The sequence below is a fragment of the Scyliorhinus torazame genome, chromosome 3 (assembly GCF_047496885.1).
Source record: "Scyliorhinus torazame isolate Kashiwa2021f chromosome 3, sScyTor2.1, whole genome shotgun sequence".
NCBI lineage: Eukaryota > Metazoa > Chordata > Chondrichthyes > Carcharhiniformes > Scyliorhinidae > Scyliorhinus > Scyliorhinus torazame.
In genome coordinates, this window is record NC_092709.1 from 4,170,089 (window position 1) to 4,196,306 (window position 26,218).

Sequence of the window (26,218 nt, forward strand, 5' to 3'; positions counted from 1 at the left end):
AGGGCAATTTAGAATGGCTACTCCACCTACCCTGCACACCTTTGGGTTGTGGGGGTGAGACCCACGCCGACACGGGGAGATGTGCAAACTCAAGGACAGTGACCCAGGGCCAGGATTCGAACCCGGGTCCTCGGCCACCGTGCCACCCCTTGTATTTTGTACAATATGGAAGTGTGCCAAGTTGGTGTTGTATGGGTGTCAGAAGCCCTCCAATACATTGCTGATGCGGCTGATCTTCCTTTGCATAACCCAATGTGATACTTCAATTAAAGGGAGCACCGTAACCAGATCTGAGTGAGTCTTCACCCAACATGTCCACCACACCCATCATTGCCAACACTCCCCTGTCATTTCCCCACAGCTCTACACATCTTCACTGTTCAGATTTTCTCACCCACTCATTGCAGTGTTATCCCTGAACTGGAGGACTGGCATAAGCATAACCTGATAACCCTGCCACACAAACCATTTCTTCCTGTAAGGTCTCCTCTCAGGCCAATGGAAATTCAATTTCATCTTTCACTCCAAAAAGAATACAATTCTCCCAGAACTGAGCACCCAAGAAATATCATTAATCAAGTATCATCTTTAAATAATATTAATTAATGTCATATAGTACTGCCATTAGGAATACAAATAACTGGTACTGATTTAGCTTATCCAAACCATTCAAAAGAGTTTGGCTCAGTATTGCTCTCTAGCGATGTTGAGTGGAAGTGGTGACAATGAATGATTTTAAAAGGATATTGGTTGTGCTCTTGAAGGAAATAAACTTGCAGGGCTACAGGAAAGAGTTCAGGAATGGGACAGCCTGGACTTCCGGGTGCGGCGATGACCAGCTGAGTCGCACGTTTCGGCAGCTCCCTGTGAAACGGACTTTTGGGCTCTTGATAGGAGCCCCAACGGCAATTTTAACGGCTGAAAACACCGTGCGGTAAACCAGAAGGGTGTTCCCCCTGGACACGGATGGAAAAAGGAGAGGAAAGTGGCCGGATTGCAGCGGATCCTTTGGAACAACGGCAAGGAAGGCAAGCAGAAACCAAGATGGCGTCGGAAGGTGGCAGTTTCATATGGGGCCCTGAACAACAAGAGTTTTTGAAACGCTGCGTGGAGGAGATAAAAAAGGAAATGAAGAAAGAGTTGTTGGCCCCGATATTACAGGCGATTGAAGGGCTGAAAGAGGAACAAAAGACCCAGGAGCAGGAGCTTCGGGTCGTGAAGGCGAAAGCAGCAGAGAATGAAAACGACATACAGGGCCTGGTGGTGAAGTCGGAGATACAGGAGGCACACCAGAAACGATCTGTGGAGAGGTTGGAGGCACTGGAAAATAACGCAAGGAGGAACAACTTGAGGATTCTTGGCCTTCCTGAAGGTGTGGAGGGGGCGGACATCGGGGCATATGTGAGCACGATGCTGCACTCGTTAATGGGAGTGGAGGCCCCGACGGGTCCGTTGGAGGTGGAGGGAGCATACCGAGTTATGGTGCGAGGATCGCGAGCAGGAGAAGCTCCCAGAGCCATAGTGGTGAGATTTCTCCGTTTTAAGGATAGAGAAATGGTCCTTAGATGGGCGAAGAAAACTCGGTGTAGTAAATGGGAGAACGCGGTGATCCGCGTCTATCAAGATTGGAGTGCGGAGGTGGCGAGAAGGAGGGCAAGCTTTAATCGGGCCAAAGCGGTACTTCACAAAAAAAAGATAAAGTTTGGAATGCTGCAACCGGCAAGACTGTGGGTCACATATCAAGGGAGGCACCACTACTTTGAGACGGCGGATGAAGCGTGGACTTTTATTGTAGAAGAAAAATTGGAATGATTGGACTACGAAAATGAACGTTTGGACAAAGTGGTGGGACGAGTGGGGGGGGGGGGGGGGCGAAGAGGGATTGTATGATTAATCCTGCGGTATGGTAACTTTTCTTTCTCCCACAGGTGGTGATGGGGGGAGGTGGGGAGGGAGAGGAGATGGGGCGTTGGCCATGGGAGGCGGAGCCGAGGGAGAGGCGCGGGCTTGGTTCCCGCGCTATGATAATTATGGCGGGAATAGAGAAGCAGGAAGGAGGGGGCGCCGCACGGGGCGAGCCGTGATCACGGGGGGAAGCCGAGGTCAGCCAGAGTTTGCTGACTTCTGGGAGCAACATGGGGGGAGTAATTACGCTAGCGGGGGGTCTAGCGGGGGGGGGGGAGGGGGGAATTACTGGGTTGCTGCTGCTGGGGAAAGGGGGGAGTGGGTGCGGGAAAGGATGGGCGGGGGGGCACCGTCTGGGAGAAATACAGCCGCGTGGGAACTGGGCGAGAAGCTGGAAAAAGATGATGGCTAACCGGCAAGGGGGGGGGGTGGGAAGCCCCCCAACTCGGCTGATCACGTGGAACGTGAGGGGGCTTAACGGGCCGATAAAGAGGGCACGAGTACTCGCACACCTTAAGAAACTTAAAGCAGATGTGGTCATGTTACAGGAAACGCACCTGAAACTGATAGATCAGGTTAAGTTGCGCAAAGGATGGGTAGGGCAGGTGTTCCATTCGGGGCTAGATGCGAAAAACAGGGGGGTGGCTATATTAGTGGGGAAGCGGGTAATGTTCGAGGCAAAAACTATAGTGGCGGAAAACGGGGGCAGATACGTGATGGTGAGTGGCAAATTACAGGGAGAGATGGTGGTGTTGGTAAACGTGTACGCCCCGAATTGGGACGATGCCAATTTTATGAGGCGAATGCTAGGACGCATCCCAGACCTAGAGACCGGAAAGCTGATAATGGGGGGAGACTTTAACACGGTGTTGGAACCAAGGCTGGATAGGTCGAAGTCCAGGACTGGTAGGAGGCCGGCAGCAGCCAAGGTGCTTAAGGATTTTATGGAGCAGATGGGAGGGGTGGACCCGTGGAGATTCAGTAGACCTAGGAGTAAGGAGTTCTCGTTTTTCTCCTATGTCCATAAAGTCTATTCACGCATAGACTTTTTTGTGTTGGGTAGGGCATTGATCCCGAGGGTGAGGGGAACGGAATATACGGCTATAGCCATTTCGGATCATGCCCCACACTGGGTAGACTTGGAGATAGGGGAGGAAACAAGAGGGCGTCCACCCTGGAGAATGGATATGGGACTAATGGCGGATGAGGGGGTGTGCTTAAGGGTGAGGGGATGCATTGAAAAGTACTTGGAACTCAATGACAATGGGGAGGTTCAGGTGGGAGTGGTCTGGGAGGCGTTGAAGGCGGTGGTTAGGGGGGAGCTGATATCAATAAGGACACATAAAGGGAAGCAGGAGAGTAAGGAACGGGAGCGGTTGTTGCAAGAACTTTTGAGGGTGGACAGACAGTATGCGGAAGCACCGGAGGAGGGACTGTATAGGGAAAGGCAAAGGCTGCATGTGGAATTTGACTTGCTGACCACAGGCACTGCAGAGGCACAATGGAGGAAGGCGCAGGGTGTACAGTATGAATATGGAGAGAAGGCGAGCAGATTGCTGGCACACCAGTTGAGGAAAAGGGGAGCAGCGAGGGAAATAGGGGGGGGTGAGAGACGAAGATGGAGAGACGGAGCGGGGAGCGGAGAGAGTGAATGAAGTGTTTAAGACATTTTATAAAAAATTGTATGAAGCTCAACCCCCGGATGGGAGGGAGAGAATGATGGAGTTTTTGGATCGGCTGGAAATTCCCAAGGTGGAAGAGCAGGAAAGGATGGGATTGGGAGCACAGATCACGGTAGAAGAAGTGGTGAAAGGAATTAGGAACATGCAGACGGGAAAGGCCCCGGGACCGGACGGATTCCCAGTTGAATTTTACAGAAAATATTTGGACTTGCTCGCCCCGCTACTGACGAGGACCTTCAACGAGGCAAAGGAAAGGGGACAACTGCCCCCGACTATGTCAGAAGCAACGATATCGCTTCTTTTAAAGAAGGAAAAGGATCCGCTACAATGCGGGTCCTACAGACCAATCTCCCTCCTCAATGTAGATGCCAAGGTCTTGGCCAAGGTAATTGCAATGAGAATAGAGGAATGTGTCCCGGGGGTGGTTCATGAGGACCAAACTGGGTTTGTGAAGGGGAGACAGCTGAACACGAACATACGGAGGTTGTTAGGGGTAATGATGATGGCCCCACCAGAGGGTGAAACGGAGATAGTAGTGGCGATGGATGCCGAGAAAGCATTTGATAGAGTGGAGTGGGATTATCTGTGGGAGGTGTTGAGGAGATTTGGGTTCGGAGAGGGGTATGTTAGATGGGTGCAGCTGTTGTATAGGGCCCCAGTGGCGAGTGTGGTCACGAATGGACGGGGATCGGCATATTTTCGGCTCCATAGAGGGACAAGGCAGGGATGTCCTCTGTCCCCATTACTGTTTGCACTGGCGATTGTGCCCCTGGCGATAGCGCTGAGAGGTTCCAAGGGATGGAGGGGAATACTTAGGGGAGGAGAAGAACACCGGGTATCTTTATATGTGGATGATCTGCTACTATATGTGGCGGATCCAGCGGAGGGGATGCCAGAAATAATGCGGATACTTGGGGAGTTTGGGGATTTTTCAGGGTATAAATTGAACATGGGAAAGAGTGAGCTGTTTGTGGTGCATCCAGGGGAGCAGAGTAGAGAAATAGAAGACCTACCGTTGAGGAAGGTAACAAGAGACTTTCGTTACCTGGGGATCCAGATAGCTAAGAATTGGGGCACATTGCACAGGCTAAATTTGACGCGGTTGGTGGAACAGATGGAGGAAGATTTCAAGAGATGGGATATGGTAGCATTGTCAATGGCAGGGAGGGTGCAGGCGGTTAAGATGGTGGTCCTCCCGAGATTCCTTTTTGTGTTTCAGTGTCTCCCGGTGGTGATCACGAAGGCTTTTTTCAAAAGGATAGAAAAGAGTATCATGGGTTTTGTTTGGGCCGGGAAGACTCCGAGAGTGAGGAAGGGATTCTTACAGCGTAGTAGGGATAGGGGGGGGCTGGCACTACCGAGCCTAAGTGAGTATTATTGGGCCACTAATATTTCAATGGTGAGTAAGTGGATGGGAGAGGAGGAAGGAGCGGCGTGGAAGAGATTAGAGAGGGCGTCCTGTAGGGGGACCAGCCTGCAGGCTATGGTGACAGCCCCATTGCCGTTCTCACCAAGGAACTATACCACGAGTCCGGTGGTGGTAGCTACACTGAAGATTTGGGGACAGTGGAGACGACATAGGGGAAAGACCGGAGCACTGGGGGGGTCCCCGATAAGAAACAACCATAGGTTTGCCCCGGGGGGAATGGATGGGGGATATGGAATGTGGCAAAGAGCAGGTATAACGCAATTGAAAGATCTATTTGTGGATGGGAAGTTTGCGAGTCTGGGAGCGCTGACCGAGAAATATGGGTTGCCCCAAGGGAATGCATTCAGGTACATGCAATTGAGGGCTTTTGCGAGGCAGCAGGTGAGGGAATTCCCGCAGCTCCCGACACAAGAGGTGCAGGACAGAGTCATCTCAAAGAAATGGGTGGGGGACGGTAAGGTGTCGGATATATATAGGGAAATGAGAGACGAAGGGGAGACTATGATGGACGAACTAAAAGGGAAATGGGAAGAAGAGCTAGGGGAGGAGATTGAGGAGGGGATGTGGGCAGATGCCCTAAACAGGGTAAACTCGTCGTCCTCGTGCGCCAGGCTAAGCCTGATTCAGTTTAAGGTATTACACAGGGCACATATGAGTGGAACACGGCTCAGTAAATTTTTTGGGGTGGAGGATAGGTGTGCGAGGTGCTCGAGAAGCCCAGCGAATCATACCCATATGTTTTGGTCATGCCCGGCACTACAGGGGTTTTGGATGGGGGTGACAAAGGTGCTTTCGAAAGTAGTAGGAGTCCGGGTCGAACCAAGCTGGGGGTTGGCTATATTTGGGGTTGCACAAGAGCCGGGAGTGCAGGAGGCGAAAGAGGCCGATGTTTTGGCCTTTGCGTCCCTAGTAGCCCGGCGCAGAATATTGCTAATGTGGAAAGAAGCCAAGCCCCCGGGGGTGGAGACCTGGATAAATGATATGGCGGGGTTCATAAAGTTAGAGCGGATTAAGTTCGTCCTAAGGGGGTCGGCTCAAGGGTTTACTAGGCGGTGGCAACCGTTCGTCGAATATCTTGCGGAAAGATAGATAGGGGAGAACAAAGAAGGCAGCAGCAGCGGCCCAGGACTTGGGGGGGGGAGGGACGGGGGGGGATGGGGGGGGGGGTGTGGCCTGAGACAAGGCAGTTGCCAATTAGGGCTAGTTTTTATTTTTTGTTATTTAATATTTATTTATTTGTTGTTGTTTTTGTTTAAATTTAAAAAAGGTCATTATTATCTGTATTGTTACAATGTTGTGTAAAGGATGCACAATGTACTGTGTTGGTTGACCAAAAATTTTCAATAAAATATTATTAAAAAAAAAAAAAGAAATGGTGTTTATTTATGGGTGTGTATATAAATATCTGTAGTGAGAGTACCTTTAAGAAATGGGTAGGTATATTACTGCAGTGATGTCAGAGAGTGGGTAGAACTGGGCTGCCTGTCAGCTTTTTACTTTCGCTTTAGGCTTTTTGCTGCAGGGTGGGTTTGGTTTCATTTTAGTTTTGGAGAAGCTGCAATCACAGCAGGATGGGTGTGAATCTCTGCAAGCTTATGAATGTCCATTTGCTGATTTCAACGTGGTAACTGTTCTCAGTGGTGAAGTTAAACCTGAGGTGCTTCTGTTAAAGGTTTTGTGTTTAAGTCTTATGGATGTTAAAAGGAAAGCTTAAAGGATTACTTAGTGTTGTATTCTTTGGGGGGTGTATTTGATTTACTGGTTACTAAGATGTTCACTGTATGTTTTAAAAAGGTTAACTTGAGTTCATAGAATAAACATTGTTTTGCTTTAAAAAATACTTTTCTATTTCTGCTGTACCACACCTGTCGAGTGGGCCGTGTGCTCCCCATCCCACAATCTATTAAAAGTTGTGGGTCAGGTGAACTCCATGATACACTTTGGGGTTCTCTAAACCCTGGCCCATGACAATACCAAACTTTAATACAGACGAATAGAGGAAAGTAAACACCTAACCCCCAACCCACAAACAACTCCAACAGTACAATACACAAACCCCAACTTCGCCCAGAAAAAAACACCCAACAACAAAACTCAACAACTACACCATGCTCTCCCCCACAATACAAAAATCCCACAATAAAAACAGAAGAGCCTCACACTGAACAAATATCAGACAGATGCAGCATAGAAAGCATCCTATCGGGCTGCATCACAGCCTGGTATGGCAACTGCTCGGCCCAGGACCGCAAGAAACTTCAGAGTCGTGAACACCGCCCAGTCCACCACACGAACCTGCCTCCCATCCATTGACTCCATCTACACCTCCCGCTGCCTGGGGAAAGCGGGCAGCATAATCACAGACCCCTCCCACCCGGCTTACTCACTCTTCCAACTTCTTCCATCGGGCAGGAGATACAGAAGTCTGAGAACACGCACGAACAGACTCAAAAACAGCTTTTCTCAGCTGTTACCAGACTCCTGAATGACCCTCTTATGGACTGACCTGATTAACACAATACCCCTGTATGCTTCATCCAATGCTGGTGTCTTGTGTACCTTGTGTTGCCCTATTATGTATTTTCTTTTCTTTTCATGTACTTAATTATCTGTTTGAGCTGCTCGCAGAAAAATACTTTTCACTGTACCTCGGTACACGTGACAATAAACAAATCCAATCCAATCCTTGAGCACATTAGTTCATCCCCAGTCCATGCTCCTTGATGAACTCATTCGCATCCTCCGGCTCCTGCTTTAGTGACCGATCTGGGGGGGGGGCGGCAAGCCCCCATTCCCCACCCGCTTTCCAAACATCTCGGATATATAGTCCGTAGAATTTGAGCCCTCTAGTCCCTCCAGGAGCCCAGGCCCGGCGGGTTGTCTTCCGCCTCAGAGAAGGTGATCGAGAGGATTGTTTAATGTGGGCTTGGGATGGGCCTTGCTAATGTACCTCCTATCTCGTCTGCAGACATCTCCAACTTTCTAATCATGGCTCCAGCTGCCAAGAGGCAGACTATTGCTGGAGGAGGGATCCAGAGCAAACATTCAGGCCCATTAGCTGATTGTGAAAAGAGCCCGGCACATTCCTCATATGGGGGCCAGCCAGTAAGACTATCCTGTCTCGAAAAGCAAATTACTGCGGATGCTGGAATCTGAAACAAAAACAGAAAATGCTGGGCAGTCTCAGCAGGTCTGACAGCGTCTGTGGAGAGATTCTCCCCGTGCGCTGTGTAAGTTAGGAACTAAGCTGCAATGTCTTATTTAAGTTATTTTCCATTCACTTTTTGTTTCTCAGTTTTTTCAAAACTCTAGAACAATCTTGCTGGAAGACTTTATATATAATACATCACACTTGGCAGAACAGTGTGAACTTAGAATGATGGATAGACTGAGGATTCGGAGCTGTAATAAATGACCTGTTGAAATAACGGCATAGATTTTCCATTTGATTAGCCCGACTCAGCTGTATTGACTTTAATTAAATGGCGCTTATGGCAACAGTACATAAAATGACAGACTAGCCGAGATCTACATCTCCCAAATATCACCGGCATTTTCTGGTATCATCTTCTCTGTGTCGTTATATCTCCAGGAAGCTGCTCATAGAGGCACCATTGGGAGACAGAAGGATCCTGGGTGGGATCCTCCGTCGGCCGATGCTGAAATCAGGAAACGCGATTGGGCGGAGAATCGATTGTGACGCCAAAATTGTGTCGGGCGCCGGGGGCACAACAGAATACCGTGCTCCATCGCTTCAACAGGGGCATCAATGCATCTACTCCATACATACAGTCAACGCCCTAGGCATGCCATTAGCGGGCCTGAGCCGGTCTTCTCTGGGACGTCCGCAATGCTCCGCCTCCGCTCGGGGGAATTCCCATGACGAGGTTCACTTGGGCTTTTACAAATCGGGAAACAGGTGCCGTGGCTGATGAGGAAGAGAAAGGAGGGAGGACACGGAGAGGCGTGACCGGACTGGCTGGGGGAGGGGGGACATCTGCCAGGTTCGGCTGGAGCAGCGGGGAGGGGGGGTGGGGGGGTGGGGGGGGGGGGCGGTGGCAGAGGCTTGGAACATGGGGTGGGGGTGACACCCCCTCCCCCACCCACGGGACCAGGTCGTCCAGGCACAGACCACCATTGCCGTGACCTGCAAGGCAGCCATCTTGCTGGGCACCCCACTGACCACCCACCATGGCCCCTGGTTCTGTAGAATGACACTGGCCAGATGGGCACTGCACCCCACCCCTCCACATTCTACCCCCGCACTCCAGCCCCCACCCCACCCCCCCCCCCCATGCCCCACTCTTCACCACACCAACTCCTCTCCCCCCCCCCCCCACCAACCGGGCGCCATCTGCCATCAGGGCAGCAGGTTCCGCACCCAATGGTAACGTCCACAGTAGCCCCTGCAAGAGCGGCCGGGCAGGGTCTCGTTAGATCTACCACCGGCAGAGGTAGGGTCAGCTACCGGTACCCCTGGCAACAGGGACGGGTGCCAGGGGTCTGAGGCCCCCGCAGTGCCGGGCACAGACGGGCCAGGGGCGCAAAGGGCAGGGTGCCAGGGGGAACGGCCGGGGTTGGTTGCGGGAATGGAGGTGGAGGGAAGGGAGAGAGGGGGACGTGTGTGGGCAGGGTCTGCGGTGAAGACTGGGGCCACCATGGAGCCCGGTGGACCGGGTTGGACACGGGGTATACGCACCGTACTAACGTGTCTGCCTTTCACCCCCTGCAGACAATGGACTTCGGAATTCAACCAGGAATGGTGACTTTCATCCTGGCTGATGCAACCCTGCGGGGACCAGCGTCCAGCTGGAGTATCCTCGGCGAGGCTGGTACACCCCAGAAGCTGGTTAGATCTGGTCAGCAGAGTTAAGTCAGCTATTAAACTCACTTCACTTTGCAAGCCTGGGTGCTGCCCATTGTGGGCGGGATCCAGATCGCAATGTCTTGCAAGATCTCATTAGATCTCGTGAGGCGTAATGACCGTTGGGAATCCCAGAAGGGGCATAGCACAGGATCGACTGGCCCAATCCCCTCCCAATTCCGGCAGGACGCGGCTGGTAAGTCGCGCCCTTAGTCAGTTTTTCGGCCTTGAGGAGTTTCTCCTGCCAACACTTAGAAATGTCTTCATCACTGGGAGCTGACCTTGCTGGTCAGACTGGCTCCTCAGAGATCGGGCCGCCATGTTGAAAGGGTGCCCCGATCTCTCAGTGAACTTGAGGGTCCCCCACAGGCCCATACATGGGTAATGTCACCCCCCCACACACGAGTATTACCCCACACCACTCCCCCCTGCTTTCAGTCCCCCCCTTTCAAAATCCCCAACCTTTACCCACCAACATTAAGGAGGCCCCTCCATACTCACCCCGCCCCCCCCCCCCCCCCCCATCCTTCATACCCCTCTCATCCCTCATTGCATGGGTATGGCCCCTCCCGGGCCCTGGCCCTTGGCAGTGCCACCCAGGCAGCTTGTCAATGCCAGGGTGGTCTTAATTGGTGTCAATTGGTGTGACACCACCTTTGTGCGGGATCTGGAACCTGCCTCCGGGCACGGGCAGGTTAGATCGCAAACCTGGAACCTGCCTCCGGGCGCGGGCAGGTTAGATCGCAAACCGATTCACGCCTGACATGGATCACAATTTTGGCTCTTCCGCTATTTAACCGGCATGTCCAGATCCACACCGGCATGACGCAGCCGTTAGATCTCCCTCGTCATTTTCATTTACTGTCAAGCAACCAATTTAAGTACAACAAGGTCCCACCAATAGTAATAAAATGGTGGTTGGTTGAGGAAGGAGTGTTGGCCCAAGACTGGTATCTCATTTACTTCAAATACTGCCATAAATCAGAAAGTAGCCCCTCAATGGAAGAGTGCTCCTGAAAGAGCGCCTTCAACAGTGCAGCACTCCCTCAGTGCCCCTCCAAAGCCCCACCTAGATTATCCTGACGTAACCTGGAGTGCAGTTTGGCCCTACAGCCTTCAGAGGCACAAACACTCGTTAGCTGAAGCAGACTGACACTTCTCTTCAATTAGACGCACCATCATGACTGAGAGAGAGGTGAATTGTACGAGATTTCAGCCATGGCAAAAAGCCAATCATTCAAGAAAGCACTTGTATCAACAGCATCGCTCCGATTATGGAGCCTGTTCCTTGGTCTCCTCTTTTCAGAGATGTACTTTGAACATAAGAACATAAGAACTAGGAGCAGGAGTCGGCCATCTGGCCCCTCTAGCCTGCTCCGCCATTCAATGAGATCATGGCTGATCTTTTGTGGACTCAGCTCCACTTTCAGGCCCGAACACCATAACCCTTAATCCCTTTATTCTTCAAAAAACTATCTATCTTTATCTTAAAAACATTTAATGAAGGAGCCTCAACTGCTTCACTGGGCAAGGAATTCCATAGATTCACAACCCTTTGGGTGAAGAAGTTCCTCCTAAACTCAGTCCTAAATCTACTTCCCCTTATTTTGAGGCTATGCCCCCTAGTTCTGCTTTCACCCGCCAGTGGAAACAACTTGCCCGCATCTATCCTATCTATTCCCTTCATAATCTTATATGTTTCTATAAGATCCCCCCTCATCCTTCTAAATTCCAACGAGTACAGTCCCAGTCTACTCAACCTCCTCTCGTAATCCAACCCCTTCAACTCTGGGATTAACCTAGTGAATCTCCTCTGCACACCCTCCAGTGCCAGTACGTCCTTTCTCAGGTAAGGAGACCAAAACTGAACACAATTCTCCAGGTGTGGCCTCACTAACACCTTATACAGTTGCAGCATAACCTCCCTAGTCTTAAACTCCATCCCTCTAGCAATGAAGGACAAAATTCCATTTGCCTTCTTAATCACCTGTTGCACCTGTAAACCAACTTTTTGTGACTCATGCACTAGCACACCCAGGTCTCTCTGCACAGCAGCATGTTTTAATATTTTATCATTTAAATAATAATCCCTTTTGCTGTTATTCCTACCAAAATGGTAAACTCACATTTGTCAACATTGTATTCCATCTGCCAGACCCTAGCCCATTCACTTAACCTATCCAAATCCCTCTGCAGTCTTCCAGTATCCTCTGCACTTTTTGCTTTACCACTCATGTTAGTGTCATCTGCAAACTTGGACACATTGCCCTTGGTCCCCAACTCCAAATTATCTATGTAAATTGTGAACAATTATGGGCCCAACACTGATCCCTGAGGGACACCACTAGCTACTGATTGCCAACCAGAGAAACACCCATTAATCCCCACTCTTTGCTTTCTATTAAATAACCAATCCTCTATCCATGCTGCTACTTTACTCGTAATGCCATGCATCTTTATCTTATGCAGCAACCTTTTGTGTGGCACCTTGTCAAAGGCTTTCTGGAAATGCAAATATACCACATCCATTGGCTCCCCATTATCTACTGCACTGGTAATGTAGTCAAAAAATTCCACTAAATAGTTAGGCATGACCTGCCCTTTATGAACCCATGCTGTGTCTGCCCAATGGGACAATTTTCATCCAGATGCCTCGCTATTTCTTCCTTGATGATAGATTCCAGCATCTTCCCTACTACCGAAGTTAAGCTCACTGGCCTATAATTACCCGCTTTCTGCCTACCTCCTTTTTTAAACAGTGGTGTCACGTTTGCTAATTTCCAATCCACCGGGACCACCCCAGAGTCTAGTGAATTTTGGTAAATTATCACTAGTGCATTTGCAATTTCCATAGCCATCTCTTTTAGCACTCTGGGATGCATTCCATCAGGTCCAGGAGACTTGTCTACCTTTAGCCCCATTAGCTTGCCCATCACTACCTCCTTGGTGATAACAATCCTCTCAAGGTCCTCACCTGTCATAGCCTCATTTCCATCAGTCACTGGCATGTTATTTGTGTCTTCCACTGTGAAGACCGACCCAAAAAACCTGTTCAGTTCCTCAGCCATTTCCTCATGTCCCATTATTAAATCTCCCATCTCATCCTCTAAAGGACCAATATTTTACCTTAGCCACTCTTTTTTGTTTTATATATTTGTAGAAACTTTTACTATCTGTTTTTATATTCTGAGCAAGTTTACTCTCATAATCTATCTTACTCTTTGTCGTTCATTGATCCCATTTCTATTGTTCTGCCAATCTTGTTGCCTGGCAATTTATTCCACAAACTTTTTTTATCCTTTGGGTGAAATAATGTCCCATGATTTGTCTTTGTCTCCTTGTTTTCCTCATGTTTAACTTGATGATTGAACCTTGTCTACAGTGAACAAGTCTCCTGGATTGAACTGTCAATCCGAAAACATTCATTCAATCCACTTTTCCTCAGGAAACTTGCTCAAATTCCTGGACTAAAGCACTGATGCCCGGGATAGTTCTTACTGAGCATCTCTCAACCCTCTGAAAGGGAAAGTATCTTTTAATCAGAGCTCTGATGAAAGGTCATTAACGTGAAGCGTTGGGCGGGATTTTCCACGTAACCCGTTGCGTGTTTCGCGATGGCAGAGGTGTCAGCATGGTGCTGGAAGCTGTGTGGAGGATGCCCAAGGAATGGTTAGCGGGGAAGGGTGAGCAATGGCTGGGCAAAGGTGGAAGGAATAGTGAAACTGTCTCTGTTCCCTTTAAAGATGGTGGTTGGACTTTCGATCTGCTGGGGATAGGGTGGAGGTGTTGACCTTGGGTAGGGTGCTCTTTCCAAGAGCCGGTGCAGACTCGATGGGCCGAATGGCCTCCTTCTGCACTGTAAATTCTATGTAAATAATCTATGTAAATATGTAATGGTGGCTTGGTGACCTCCTGCCTGTCCCCCATCGTGTGAATTGGTGAGCCCCTTGCGGAAACAGGTTTAACCAGCAGAACAACAGGGCCAAGCGTCCGCCACACCAGCAGAAATCACTCCCACCTTCCCGGCTGCCACCAAACAAGACTCCAGGGTGGAACATTTTTGCCAAGGAATCCAGTGCAGCAGTGCTAACCGCCGTCCCCGTCCCCCGCCTTCCCGCTTGGTGGGGGGGGGTGGGGGGAGAGGGATCGGCCTTCTCGCTGGTGGGTAAGACTCAAGATGCACAAAGACTCCAGGTGCAATGGATGCGGTGGGGGGAGGTCAGGGGCCATGGGCAGCTCGCAGGTGATGGGCTCGGGGAAGGGGGGGGGGGTTGAATCGAGGAACAGACGTTGTCTCGAGCCTTTTCCCTCTGGGTTTCCGACATTCTGCAGGGTCCGGTAAAGACAGGTGAGCTGGAGAGGGTGATGTGAGAGCCGTGGCCTGCATTTAAATATGGCACCTGGACCTTTGAACCCACCAGTTGACGGCGGGCAGACAAATCCTCTGCCAGCCCGCTAGAGGGCAATGTGGCTGTGCATATTAATGAGGTTCCCAGCAGTGAATCGGGTTGGGGATCCCAATATTCTGGCCAGCGGGAAAGGTGTCGCTGGAGCTGCCCCCTCCCCAGGCTGCCCCTCCCCGGGTTCCCCCTCCCTGGGCTACCCCTCCCCAGTTGCAAAGCGGAGAATTCTGCCCATAGGAACAAGAGGAGGCCCTTCAGCCCATCGGCTCTACTCTCACGGCTGATCATCCACCTCAATGCCACTTTGCTGTTGTAACCCCATATCCCTTTATGTCGTTAGTGCCCAGAAATCTATCAATTTCTGTCTTGATCGTGCGGAGTGACTGAGTTCCACAGCCTCTGGGGTGGAGAATTCCAAAGATTCACCACCTCCTGAGTGAAGAAACCAACCTCAGCTCGGTCTTAATTGTCCTTAGCTGGATGGAGACAAGTGCAGGGGACCCGCGGCGGGGCAGGGAAGGAAGGCCCAGGGTTGGTGGGGAGATGGGATGAAGGTCATGATAGCAAGGCCGGGGAGGGGGAGAGGGAGAACCTGGGGAGGGGGAGGGGGAGAACCCGGGGAGGGGCAGAGAGAGAGCTCCGGGAGGGGCAGAGGGAGAACTCGGGGAGGGGGAGAGGGAGAACTTGGGGAGGGGGAGGGGGAGAACTTGGGGAGGGGCAGAGGGAGAACTCGGGGAGGGGCAGAGGGAGAACTCGGGGAGGGGCAGAGGGAGAACTTGGGGAGGGGCAGAGGGAGAACTTGGGGAGGGGCAGAGGGAGAACTCCGGGAGGGGCAGAGGGAGAACTCGGGGAGGGGGAGAGAGAGAACTTGGGGAGGGGGAGGGGGCGAACCCGGGGAGGGGCAGAGGGAGAACTCGGGGAGGGGCAGAGGGAGAACTCGGGGAGGGGCAGAGGGGGAACCTGGGGAGGGGGGTAACCCATGGAGGGAGAGCCCGGGGAGGGGGAACCCGGGGAGGGGGAGCCCAGGGAGGGGGTACTGCAGAGGGGGAACCCGGGGTGGGGGAGCCCGGGGAGGGGGAGCCCGGGGAGAGGGAGCCCGGGGAGAGGGAGCCCGGGGAGGGGGAGCCCGGGGAGGGGGAACCCTGGGAGGGGGAGCCCAGGGAGGGGCAGAGGGAAAACTCGGGGAGGGGCAGAGGGGGAACCTGGGGAGGGGGTAACCCATGGAGGGAGAGCCCGGGGAGGGGGAGCCCGGGGAGGGGGAGCCTGGGGAGGGAGAGCCCCGGGTGGGGGAGCCTGGGGAGGGGGAACCCGGGGTGGGGGAGCCTGGGGAGGGGAAACCGGGGAGGGGGAGCCCGGGGAGTGGGAAACCGGAGAGGGGGAGCCCGGGGAGGGGGAACCCGGGGAGGGGGAGCCTGGGGAGGGGGAAACCGGGGAGGGGAAACCCGGGGCGAGGAGGAACCTGGGTGGGGGTACAGGCCTTTTTGGAAGGGAGGAGGGCAGCCAATCTGAGAAAGGAATAGTGACGGAGGCCCCCCAACAACCCCCCCCCCCCACCCCCGCTCCCTCTTTCCCACCTGGGGCTGGACTTCCCCCCATCATCTCTCAGCTCCTCCTACCGGTCAAAAAAATGCACCTTTGTGGGAAGCGGCCTTTTCGTGACCAATGATTCAGCACTTAAGCACCTCACCTGGGGCTGGTGTGGGGCGGGCTGCTCCAGGCCTTGTTCTGTAAGATTGAGGACAGTGGCAGGAAGGCCACTCTGAAAATCTGTTAACGGGGAGGGTGGAGAACGATAACATTCTGCCCCAAGTGTTACCTATGAAGATTTTACCAACTCTTTGATGTCAGGGCATTGTGATTGTAATCATCGGTCTTCACAGTGGAAGACACAAATAACAAGCCAGTGACTGATAGAAATGAGGCTATGTCAGGTGAGACCTTGAGAGGATTGTTATCACCAAGGAGGTAGTGATGGGCAAGCTAATGGGGCTAAAGGTAGACAAGTCTCCTGGCCCTGATGGAATGCATCCCAGAGTGCTAAAGAGATAGCTACGCAAATTGCAAATGCACTAGTGATAAATTACCAAAATTCACTAGACTCTGGGGTGGTCCCGGCGGATTGGAAATTAGCAAACGTGACACCACTGTTTAAAAAAGGAGGTAGGCAGAAAGCGGGTAATTATAGTAAGTTTGCAGACGACACAAAGGTTGGTGGAATTGCGGATAGCGATGAGGACTGTCTGAGGATACAGCAGGATTTAGATTGTCTGGAGACTTGGGCGGAGAGATGGCAGATGGAGTTTAATCCGGACAAATGTGAGGTAATGCATTTTGGAAGGTCTAATGCAGGTAGGGAATAGACAGTGAATGGTAGAACCCTCAAGAGTATTGAAAGTCAAAGAGATCTAGGAGTACAGGTCCACAGGTCATTGAAAGGGGCAACACAGGTGGAGAAGGGAGTCAAGAAGGCATACGGCATGCTTGCCTTCATTGGCCGGGGCATTGAGTATAAGAATTGGCAAGTCATGTTGCAGCTGTATAGAACCTTAGTTAGGCCACACTTGGAGTATAGTGTTCAATTCTGGTCGCCACACTACCAGAAGGATGTGGAGGCTTTAGAGAGGGTGCAGAAGAGATTTACCAGAATGTTGCCTGGTATGGAGGGCATAAGCTATGAGGAGCGGTTGAATAAACTCGGTTTGTTCTCACTGGAACGAAGGAGGTTGAGGGGCGACCTGATAGAGGTATACAAAATTATGAGGGGCATAGACAGAGTGGATAGTCAGAGGCTTTTCCCCAGGGTAGAGGGGTCAATTACTAGGGGGCATGGGTTTAAGGTGAGAGGGGCAAGGTTTAGAGTAGATGTACGAGGCAAGTTTTTTACGCAGAGGGTAGTGGGTACCTGGAACTCGCTACCGGAGGAGGTAGTGGAGGCAGGGACGATAGGGACATTTAAGGGGCATCTTGACAAATATATGAATAGGATGGGAATAGAAGGATACGGACCCAGGAAGTGTAGAAGATTGTAGTTTAGTCGGGCAGTATGGTCGGCACGGGCTTGGAGGGCCGAAGGGCCTGTTCCTGTGCTGTACATTTCTTTGTTCTTTGTTCTTTGTATAGGCCAGTGAGCTTAACTTCGGTAGTAGGGAAGATGCTGGAATCTATCATCAAGGAAGAGATAGCGAGGCATCTAGATGAAAATTGTCCCATTGGGCAGACGCAGCATTGGTTTATAAAGGGCAGGTCGTGCCTCACTAATTTAGTGGAATTTTTTGAGGACATTACCAGTGCGGTAGATAACGGGGAGCCAATGGATGTGGTATATTTGCATTTCCAGAAAGCCTTTGACAAGGTGCCACACAAAAGGTTGCTGCATAAGATAAAGATGCATGGCATTACGAGTAAAGTAGCAGCATGGATAGAGGATTGGTTAATTAATAGAAAGCAAAGAGTGGGGATTAATGGGTGTTTCTCTGGTTGGCAATCAGTAGCTAGTGGTGTCCCTCAGGGATCAGTGTTGGGCCCATAATTGTTCACAATTTACATAGATAATTTGGAGTTGGGGACCAAAGGCAATGTGTCCAAGTTTGCAGATGACACTAACATGAGTGGTAAAGCAAAAAGTGTAGAGGATACTGGAAGACTGCAGAGGGATTTGGATAGGTTAAGTGAATGGGCTAGGGTCTGGCAGATGGGATACCATGTTGACAAATGTGAGGTTACCATTTTGGTAGGAATAACAGCAAAAGGGATTATTATTTAAATAATAAAATATTAAAACATGCTGCTGTGCAGAGAGACCTGGGTGTGCTAGTGCATGAGTCACAAAAAGTTGGTTTACAGGTGCAACAGGTGATTAAGAAGGCAAATGGAATTTTGTCCTTCATTGCTAGAGGGATGGAGTTTAAGACTAGGGAGGTTATGCTGCAATTGTATAAGGTGTTAGTGAGGCCACACCTGGAGTATTGTGTTCAGTTTTGGTCTCCTCACTTGAGAAAGGATGTACTGGCACTGGAGGGTGTGTAGAGGAGATTCACTTGGTTCATCCCAGAGCTGAAGGGGTTGGATTACGAGGAAAGGTTGAGTAGACTGGGACTGTACTCGTTGGAATTTAGAAGGATGAGGGGGGATCTTATAGAAACATATAAGATTATGAAGGGAATAGATAGGATAGATGCGGGCAGGTTGTTTCCACTGGCGGGTAAAAGCAGAACTAGGGGGCATAGCCTCAAAATAAGAGGAAGTAGATTTAGGACTGAGTTTAGGAGGAACTTCTTCACCCAAATGGTTGTGAATCTATGGAATTCCTTGCCCAGTGAAGCAGTTGAGGCTCCTTCATTAAATGTTTTGAAGATAAAGATAGATAGTTTTTTTGAAGAATAAAGAGATTAAGGGTTATGGTGTTTGGACCGGAAAGTGGAGCTGAGTCCACAAAAGATCAGACATGATCTCATTGAATGGCGGAGCAGGCTCGAGGGGCCAGATGGCCGACTCCTGCTCCTAGTTCTTATGTTCTTATGTAAAAATTCCTGGAGGCACAGGCTAAAAGACAAAGCGGGTTTAGACCGGGATAAAAATGGGGCGAGATGGGAGGGAAGGAATTAAAACAATTACAATCACTCGGGAGAAAGTCCTAGGAAAAGCTTAAGGGACTGAAGGCTAACAAGTCCCCTGGAGCTGATGGTTTATATACTGGGGTCTTAAAAGAAGTGGCACAGAGATAGTGGATGCATTGGTCGCAATTGTCCAACATTTCCTTGATTCGGGGAAGTTCCCAGAGGGTTGGAAAACTGTGAACGTAACATGAAATTAGAGGGAATTTAGCTTAATATCTGTAATAGCAAAACTGCTCGGATCCATCATTAAGCAGGTGGGGTAGGATGTTTAGAAAATCACAATACAATCAGGCAGAGCCAACATGATTTTAGCAAAGGGAAATCGGGCGGGATTCTCCGACCCCCCGCCGGGTGGGGGAGAATCCCGCCCCATGTTCAACAAATGTATTAGAGTTATTTAAGAATGCAACAAACAGGGTGGAGAAAGGGGAACCGGTAGATGTATATTTGGATTTTCAAAAGGCTTTATTAAGGTGCCACGTAAAAGGTCACTGCAGAGGTTAAGAGATCATTGTATTCGGGTGATACATTAGCACGGATAGAGGATTGGTTAACAAGGAACAGAGTCAGGGTAATTGGATCATTTTCAGATTTGCAAACTGTAACTACAGTGGAGTGTCACAAGGATCAGGGGCGGAATTCTCCGGAAACGGCGCGATGTCCGCCGAGTGGCGCCCAAAACGGCGCAAATCAGACGGGCATTGCGCCGCCCCAAAGGTGCGGACTGTTCCGCATCTTTGGGGGCCGAGCCCCAACCTTGAGGGGCTAGGCCGGCGGCGGAGGAATTTCCGCCCTGCCAGCTGGCGGAAAAGGCCTTTGGTGCCCCACAGCTGGCGCGGAAATGATATCTCCGGGCGGCGCATGCACAGGAGCGTCAGCGGTCGCTGACGGCATTCCCGCGCATGCGCAGTGGAGGGAGTCTCTTCCGCCTCCGCCATGGTGGACACCGTGCCCCCACGGCACAGGGCCGCCCGCGGATCGGTGGGCCCTGATCGCGGGCCAGGCCACCGTGGGGGCACCCCCCGGGGCCAGATCGCCCCCCCCTCCCCAGGACCCCGAAGCCCGCCCGCACCGCCTTGTCCCGCCGGTAAGGTAGGTGGTTTAATTTACGCCGGCGGGACAGGCATTTTAGCGGCGGGACTTCGGCCCATCCGGGCTGGAGAATCGAGCGGGGGGGCCCGCCAACCGGCGTGGCGCGATACCCGCCCCCGCCGAATATCCGGTGCCGGAGACTTCGGCAACCGGCGGGGGCAGGATTCAGGGCAGCCCCCGGCGATTCCCGACCCGGCGGGGGGTCGGAGAATCTCGCCCCTGATGCTTCAACTGTTTACGATCTACAGTATATTAATGACCGTATTGTAGCCAAATTTGCTGTTGATACAAAGATAGGTAGGAAAACAATTTGCTGGGGAGAAAATGGTTGGGCGGGATTCTCCGACTCCAAGCCGGGTCAGAGAATCGCCGGAGGGGGGGGGGGGGGATCACGCGACGCCGCTCCAATGCCGGTCCGCCGATTCTCTGCCAACCGGAGAATCGGCGCCAATGGGACCAGTGCGGTCGGAGCGGCGCCGGTCGGAATCCGCTCAACGGGTGGCGATTCTCCGCGCTCGATGGGCTGAATGCCTGCCGAGTTCGGCCGAGTCCCACTGGCACCGTTCGCATGTGGTCCTCGCCGTGGGGGCTGTCCTGGTGTAGGGAGGGGGATTCGACTCCGGGGGGGCCTCCATGGTGGCCTGGGCCTGCGATCGGGGCCTACGGATCGGGGGCCGGGCTTATCCCGGGGGGGTGGGCTATGTGCCTCCGCGCCGGACGGACCCCTTGTAGAGCTCCGCCATATTACCTGGGAGCCGGCGTGGCGAAGGCAACCCACGCGCGTGCACGAACTCGCGTCGGCCGTGCTCGCGCAGTGTGAGGCTCTCCAGTGCCGTGCTGGCCCCCTGTGCGGCACAGGATCGCTGATCCTAGGGGCCGATGACGCCGTTGTAACACGCTCCGGCATTTACGATGACGTCAACACTCAGCCCCAGGATCGGAGAATCCCGCCCACGGAGTCTGCAAGCCGATACAGATAGGGTAAGTGAGTGGGTAAAAATGTGGCAGGTGGAGTATAATGTGTGATACTGTGAGGTTGTCCACTTTGGCAGGAAAAATGGAAAAGCGGAATATTATTTAGAGACTGAAAATGTTGTAGTTCAAAAGGGAACTGAATGTCCTTCTATATGAATCATAGCATTGCCAGTACAGCAAGTGATTCGGAAGGGAAATGGAAAGTTAGCTTTTATTACAAGGGGAAAGGACTATAAAACAGGTAAACGTGCTGCAACTGTACTGGGCATTGATGAGACCACACCTAGTATACTCGGGCCTTTAAGAAGAAGGGACATTCTTGGATTGGAAGTAATTCAGAGAAGGTTGACTCGGCTGCTTCCTGGGGTGAAGGGGTTGTCGCAGGAGGACATGTGGAGCAGTTGGGTCGATACTAATTGACGTTTCGAAGAATCAGAGGTGATCTTATTGAAACAGAAATACCGAGGGGGCTTGACGGGGGTTTGAGGGGGGGGGACGACAAAGAGGATGTTTCGCTTTGTCGGGAATTTAGAAGCAGGATGCACAATTCAAAGATAAAGATTCTCCCATTTAAGATGCAAACGAGGAGCAGTTTCTTCTCTCAGAAGCTGGTTCGGCTGCGGAAATCTCTTCCCCAGTGCAGGCGGCGGGGCCATTGACTATGATCGAGGCTGAATTGGATCGATTTTTGACCTGTAAGGAGGTCGAGAGTTATGGGGACAGACGGGAAAGTAGCCACCATCTGATCAACCAAGATTTTATTGGAAGGGGAACAGCTGAATGGTCTAATCCTTTTCCAATTTCTTATGCTCTGGAGGTGGCTGAAGAAGTGATGGTGCTCCCTTGGTAAATTCTATTTTACAAGTTGCCATACAAACACAGCGTTACTGCTCACTTTGAACATACAAACTTACAAATTAGGAACAGGAGGGGGCCACTGGGCCCCTCGAGCCTGCCTCGCCATTCAATAAGGTCTGATTGTAACCTTCCGGCCGCTGCCCAATAACCTTTCACCCCTTTCTTCGTCAAAAATCTATCTCGCTCTGCCTTCAGAATATTCAAAGACTGCTTCCACCCCCTTTCTAAAGACTGCTGACTCTCTGGGAGAAGAGAATTCTCCTCATCTCCGTTTCAAATGGGCAACCCCTTGTATTTAAACAGTGACCCCTGCTTCTAGGTGTCCACCAGACCAGGTAAGGAAGGCAGATTTCCTTCCCGAAAGGACATGTGAGCCTGCTCTCTTGGCCCCAAGCTCTCCCCCTCTCTCTCTTCCTTTAACAAGTTCCTCGAAAACCCTACCTCTTTAATCAAGTTTTTATTGCTTCCTCATATCACCTCCTCATGTCCTGCCTCTAATCTATACGGGGCAGCATGGTAGCATAGTGGTTAGCACTGTGGCTTCACAGCTCCAGGGTCCCAGGTTCGATTCCCGGTTTGGATCACTGTCTGTGTGGAGTCTGCACATCCTCCCCGTGTCTGCGTGGGTTTCCTCCGGGTGCTCCGGTTTCCTCCCACAGTCCAAAGACCTGCTTGTTAGGTGGATTGGTCATGATAAATAGCCTTAGTGACCAAAAACGTCAGGAAGGGTTATGGGGATGGGGTGGAAGGGAGGGCTTAAGTGGGTCGGTGCAGACCCGATGGGCCGAATGGCCTCCTTCTGCACTGTATGTTCTATGTATAGCTGGTGGTCCCTTATCGTGGATGCTCCACCACCCTCCCCCCACCCCGCCCCACACCAGAGGAAGTGAGATTTGAGGTTTCAATCATCTGAACAGTTGTGGGTTTGTTAATAAAGGAAAAAGAGTCGATGAATAGGATGACAGCAAAACTATATTTTTAAAATAAATTTAGAGTATCCAATTCATTTTTTCCAATTAAGGGGCAATTTAGCATGGCAAATCCACCTACCCTGCGCATCTTTGGGTTGTGGGGGTGAAACCCACGCAGACACGGGGAGAATGTGCAAACTCCATACGGACAGTGACCCAGAGCCGGGATCAAACCTGGGACCTCGGCGCCGTGAGGCAGCAGTGCTAACCACTGCACCTGCGTGCTGCCAGACAGCGACACTATTGACCTGAGATGTAAATGAGATGCAAAGGAAAAACTCTATTGACCATTGCAGATTTTCATAAGTATTGTGACAGACTGTTGTCAAGAGCTTCCCAGGTTCAATACATCCCATTGATCTCGATTTCACAAAGGTTTTCAATGCAGGCAGTACTTCACCCTGTCAGGAGCTGGAGACGGAAGGACTAACTGCGTGGAGAGGTCATTCGTTCTGAAGGGCCTTGACTACACTCTCAACAGACAGATTTTCTGCATTGAATCAAATCTCAGCTTCTCCAGGTGGTCATTGGTAATTCCTCCATTCAGAGATTTGCAGGCTACTATCAGGCCATTCAGCCCAGTTTCCCACTGCTGGGATTTGTGCTCCATGTGAACCCCCACCCTCCCAGATTCAGCTCATCCAGCAGCATTGGCCCCCCCATGTTACTATCTGGCTTCTCCAGAGATGATGTGTCCCTCAGGGTCATGGGAACCTTGCAAACTGGGAGCTGTTAACAATTTAATTCAGGAACTGAACAGGAATCTGACAAGTTATAACAGTGGGATAATTTCTGGAAATTTTACAAACCTCTCACTGTGCTGCACTGTCAGAGGGTCAGTCCTGAGGGAGTGCTGCACTGTCAGAGAGTCAGTACTGAGAGAGTGCTGTACTGTCAGAGAGTCAGTACTGAGGGAGTGCTGCACTGTCAGAAGGTCAGTACTGAGGGGGTGCTGCACTGTCAGAGGGTCAGTACTGAGGGAGTGCCGCACTGTCAGAGGGTCAGTACTGAGGAAGTGCCGCACTATCAGAGAGTCAGTACTGAGGGAGTGCTGCACTGTCAGAGAGTCAGTACTGAGGGAGTGCTGCACTATCAGAGAGTCAGTACTGAGGGAGTGCTGCACTGTCAGAGGGTCAGTACTGAGGGAGTGCTGCACTGTCAGAGGGTCAGTACTGAGGGAGTGCCGCACTGTCGGAGAGTCAGTACTGAGGGAGTGCTGCACTGTCAGAGGGTCAGTACTGAGGGAGTGCTGCACTGTCAGAGGGTCAGTACTGAGGGAGGGCTGCACTGTCAGAGGGTCAGTACTGAGGGAGTGCTGCACTGTCAGAGGGTCAGTACTGAGGGAGTGCTGCACTATCAGAGAGTCAGTACTGAGGGAGTGCTGCACTGTCAGAGGGTCAGTACTGAGGGAGTGCTGCACTGTCAGAGGGTCAGTACTGAGGGAGTGCTGCACTATCAGAGAGTCAGTACTGAGGGAGTGCTGCACTGTCAGAGGGTCAGTACTGAGGGAGTGCTGCACTATCAGAGAGTCAGTACTGAGGGAGTGCTGTAAGTCTGTACATTGTAAGTATTTATTTTCAATTCTCTGAGGAGCACAAGTCAGCTGCTCAGAAATAATCCTCCTATCTTAAATTTTGAAAAGCAGTCCTGATGGTCACCCAGTTTTTCTTCCTGTGAAATATAGTGAAATAGAATTTTTGGAAAACCCACGATCAAACTGAGGCTGGCGGGTTCATGACTTTTGCAAAGTGTTTGTGTCGTTTGGAAAGACAGTTCCTGAATTTATAGATTCGGGATTTTCAGCTGATGTTCACAACACTGATTATATTTTCTTGCCTCATTCAGAACGACATGTCAATCAGTGCCTCCGACATTTGAAAGTATCTAAACACTGCCTTTGATGTTCCTGAATCCACAAGGAAGGAAAGGAATGGTGGCGCAGCCAGAGGAAAAGAATATTTCATTGTCCATTATTGGAATCAGGGGCGTCATTCTCCAACCCCCCGCCGGGTCGGAGAATCGCCAGGGGCTGGCGTGAATCCCGCCCCCGCCGGTTGCCGAAGTCTCCGGCACTGGAGATTCGGCGGGGGCGGGAATCGCGCCGCGCCGGTTGGCGGGCCCCCCCACTCGATTCTCCGGCCCGGATGGGCCGAAGTCCCGCCGATAAATTGCCTGTCCCGCCGGCGTGGATTAACCACCTTTTGAACGGCGGGACCAGGCAGCGTGGGCGGGCTCCGGGGTCCTGGGGGGGGCGCGGGGCGATCTGGCCCCGGGGGGTGCCCCCACGGTGGCCTGGCCCGCGATCGGGGCCCACCGATCTGCGGGCGGGCCTGTGCCGTGGGGGCACTCTTTCCCTTCCGCCTCCGCCACGGTCTCCAACATGGCGGAGGCGGAAGAGACTCTCCCCACTGCGCATGCGCGGGAAACTGTCAGCGGCCGCTGACGCTCCCGTGCATGCGCCGCCCGTGGTTGTCATTTCCGCGCCAGCTGGCGGGGCAAAAAACGCCGTTTCCGCCAGCTGGCGGGGCGGAAATTCCTCCGGCGCCGGCGTAGCCCCTCAATGTTGGGGCTCGGACCCCAAAGATGCGGAGCATTCCACACCTTTGGGGCGGCGCGATGCCCGTCTGATTGGCGCCATTTTGGGCGCCAGTCGGCGGACTCCGCGCCGTTTCGGGAGAATTTCGCCCCTGTTGCGGGCAGATCTTTGCCCACCCTGGCAGTGCCACGTATCACTGATATATCCAGCCTTTCGATGTAATAATCGCAGCTTCACAGCAATATTATCCACCTGGGGGCGATCTACCCGAATGGGAACACAATCCAGCAGCAAGCGCGTTTATCCTGGTGTTTCCCGAATCTCGGAATGCTGAGAAAGACCATGCTATTGAACACTCATTCCGGTAGATACCGGACCTCAGCGGGAACTGCGCCCACCGGAATTCCTCGGTGCAGGAGCAGACCAAGATGCCATTTTTAAATGGGTCCCGATCTCTCAATCCCCCCAAAGGCCCAACCCCCCACAACCACCCAGTATCCCTGGGCCCCATCTGCAGCATGGGGAAAATGTCACCTTGGCAGTGCCCCTGCCCAGCTGGGAAGACCACCTAGGCAATGTCAGGCTGGCACCCAGGTGGCACTGAAAAATGAAAATGAAATGAAAATCGCTTATTGTCACAAGTAGGCTTCAAATGAAGTTACTGTGAAAAGCCCCTAGTCGCCACATTCCGGCGCCTGCTCGGGAAGGCTGTTACGGGAATCGAACCGTGCTGCTGGCCTGCCTTTGTCTGCTTTCAAAGCCAGGGTACCAGGCAGGCAATGCCAGGATGCCAGTCCCAAAGGCTCACCAGCAGTACCGGGGTGCCACTCTACCCAGAGGGCATACATCTGGGGACATCCAATCCCCTTTGAGACCCTCACAAGTGC

At 51.9% G+C, this 26,218-nt stretch overlaps 1 protein-coding gene across 1 annotated transcript in view; it reads right to left on the reverse strand.

The window, feature by feature from the left end:
* LOC140408255 (B-cell scaffold protein with ankyrin repeats-like) overlaps positions 1-26,218 on the reverse strand; it is a 513,048-nt gene that overhangs the window by 92,155 nt on the left and 394,675 nt on the right. The window lies entirely within an intron of this gene.